Consider the following 3,323-nt stretch of genomic DNA (forward strand, 5'->3'; position numbering starts at 1 on the left):
GCCACTTTGCCAAGAGCACTCCCTCTCCCCATCACTGACACTCCAGGCACAGCAGCCTTCTGACAACCGCTAGGATGTGCCAGATCCATCCTGCCTCACGACCATCACGCAGTTTCTTCCATCTGCCTGGACTGTGCTTCCCCAGCTCCTTGCCTGTCTGGCTCCCACTCAACCTTCACATCTCGCCCTCCTGGAAGGCCACTTCATGGCAATCCAATTCACATAGCCACTTACTCCCTTGCCCAACCCCAATTATTCTTAACTATCTGACTCTGTTTGTTTCTTTCCTAGAGTTCATCACAATCTATATACATGTTAAATGCATGTACTTATTTATTGTCTTTCTTCTTCATTGCAGTATAACCTCCACTAGAGCAGGAATCTTATTTATATTATTTTCCATCGCACACTCAGGGCCACCAAGCCCAATTCCTGGCATACAGCTCATCCTGTCAACTGCACCTCTGAAATACATCTTAAATGCACACTCAGTCTTCCCTATCTCCACTGTCACCATCCTGCTCCAAACTACCATTAGCTTTTCCCTGGACTAGTGCAATAACCTCCCAATTGACCCTCCTGCCTCAGCTCTAGTCCAGCACTTAATAAATATTTGTGATGGAATAAATAAGCATATTGTTGTGGGAATAATAATATCTAAAAGAGATGGATATCTGGACCCTGCAGGAAAATCACTTCTTTTTTTTCCAGGCCCTGAAAGAACATCAAACAATGCTCACCAGCTTTTGCTACTGAGTGATAGCTACTGAGTGAATAATATGAGGCATCTTATTCAAGCTCAGGCACAACTCAGCCGGAGAGCAGCATGGAAAACAGAGAGCATTTGACTCCCTGCGAATTACTCTTCTCATCACATATGTGGGGCTTCTAGGCTCCAAAGTAAGAGGCATATGAAAACAAACAAACAATAAAATCCCCACAAATGCCCAGTATCTCAACCATGAACACCCACAGGAGAAAGAATAACTTTAAAAGACTTCCCTAATCCCAACTCTGTCCCTCACCACAGCAAATAAATAAATAAATAAATAAACAATCTGGAGGCGCTTCTCTAATATATATATATAAGATTGGGGGGGTTGTAGGTCCCAGGCAGAAAATAATAGCATGGTCAACTAAAAAGACAGCTTAAAAGCTTTCATTACACCTTTGAACTGGTAATAAGAGAACTGTAGTTCCTGATACCATTGTCCCACTGGCAGCCCCAGAAAGGCTTCTTTGCTCAGAGGGGAGACAGAGGAAGGAAGGAAGGGAGGAAGGAAGGAAGGAAGGAAGGAAGGAAGGAAGGAAGGAAGGAAGGAAGGAAGGAAGGAAGGAAGGAAGCAATGTCCAGGTCAGGATGCCATTTAAAAAAAAGGAAGGAAGGAAGGAAGGAAGGAAGGAAGGAAGGAAGGAAGGAAGGAAGCAATGTCCAGGTCAGGATGCCATTTCAATCATGCCAGGCCTGTTCTACAGCCGTAACGCGAATTCCACCAATTTTAAGACACCCCAGGCACCACCCGGAATACGTGCTCACACAGAAAGTGCAATGTGTGTACATATGGGCTGTGGCAGCTGGCTGTGCTGGAGGCTGAGGGTGCTTGAAACGGGTGAGCTAGGGCAAGAAGCACCTGCTACTTGCCTCATTTGAAGTGACTTGGAGGGAAAAATCATCCCGAGGTGACAGAAACAATTATGGGAGTTTGTCTAGAACTGACAAAAAATGCATTTGACTGGCACAGAGCAATTAAGGCTGCCCCCTTCCGCGCTGGCACCAGGCAATAACCCCAGGTTAAACACTCAACGGATTTCATGGCGAATGTTAGCATCCTCTTGATAGGCACCTTTCTCTTCTCCCCACCTCCCACGCTAATGCAAACTCAGCGCTGTGATGCCGTCGCTGAGGCTAGAATATGTCCTGATGGAATATTCTAGATACCACCAGTTTCATTTGGGTTCTCTCCCCATCCCCCGTGTTGATTTGCAGGCTGGCGGTGACCTGAAATCCATCCTCCTGGTGAAACCTCAGAGCTTAATCCACTAAGTCGGTCTGGCTTTGAGCCCCAGAGAAAATGGGATTTCTATAAAATTTTCGCTTTAAAGAGAGATTTGCTCCCTTCACAGCTCCTTTTCTGCGTCACACACCATTAACTCACAAAACGCTGGCTATCGTCTGAGGCAGAGCTCAGGCTGGTTATGCATAAAAGGGCAAACTCCTGCATTTGCAATGTCTCTTAATGAGGCTCCATTCTGTTCACACGTGCTGGGCTTCTCTGCCTTGGAACCTGTATCACAACACATGCCCGTTCGCTCACTTTCTTGCCTCCCGCGGGTACCATAATTTGACATGGTGACAAAAACATGGAGATGCCATTGTGATTTTGACGCTCCACCATTTCTCCATGTTGCAGAATCTTCAGAAGGCTCCCCTCACAGCCCAGCGTAAATGGACATGCGGAACCAGGAGCCTGTGCAAGGTGCCTCAATCCCAAAAAGCATTTCAGAAACACCACTGACTTGGCATCGCTGGACCCCTCCTTGCCACTTGGAGAGAATGGTGGTCATTCTCTCTTTGTTACCTTCCCTTACTCATGCTCCACTGTTCTCTGTCCACCCTTGTGCCCCAGCAGGATGACTCCTGGTGGATGGCATCACCAAGGTCCTAGCCAATTGGCTTCTGCTCAGGGTAAGTCCTGGGGGGTGGGGGAGGTCAGGGGTGGGGGAAGAGCCAGGTTGGGGTAGGTCTCCTGTCATTCCCTCCCAGCACCAGTGTTCAGTCTCTTGGAATAGCTGTGTCCCTCCAGAGCTAAAACTATGCATGGGGAAAACCTCCCTCCTTGGCTCCACCTCTTCGATCTTGCACCACTAGTTCCTCTCCTGGCCCCTTCAGTCCCAGGTGTGCCTCATCCTAGTCTGCGGGTGCCTCACCATCCTTTAGTTGCCCCTCAATTCTGCCCACCCCTATGCAAATGGTCCCCCCATTGAGGGCTCTTCGTCTGAACCTCTGTTTCCCCTCATGCAGGTAGAACCACCTGTCTGGCTGGAAGGCCCGTCCCTGCCCCCAGAACTCTGGTTTGAACACTCAGATTTCTGCGTCAAGTCATCGTGCCCCTGGTTCAGTTTTTCCTTGGGTCTTTGCCCTAAAAACAATTTTTGCATTCTTTTGAGATCATGTTGTGGCCCATTTTTCTAACTAGATGTGTTTCTTGAGACCGAAGGCCTGGTTCCTGGCCTAGATGTGCTTGTCTGATACCTCAGACTTTCTAGAGCTTGAATCCTAGGTTCATCTTGATAATTTCCCCTGCTCTGAATCTGGCACATAA

The sequence above is a fragment of the Myotis davidii genome, unplaced genomic scaffold (assembly GCF_000327345.1).
Source record: "Myotis davidii unplaced genomic scaffold, ASM32734v1 scaffold394, whole genome shotgun sequence".
Lineage (NCBI taxonomy): Eukaryota > Metazoa > Chordata > Mammalia > Chiroptera > Vespertilionidae > Myotis > Myotis davidii.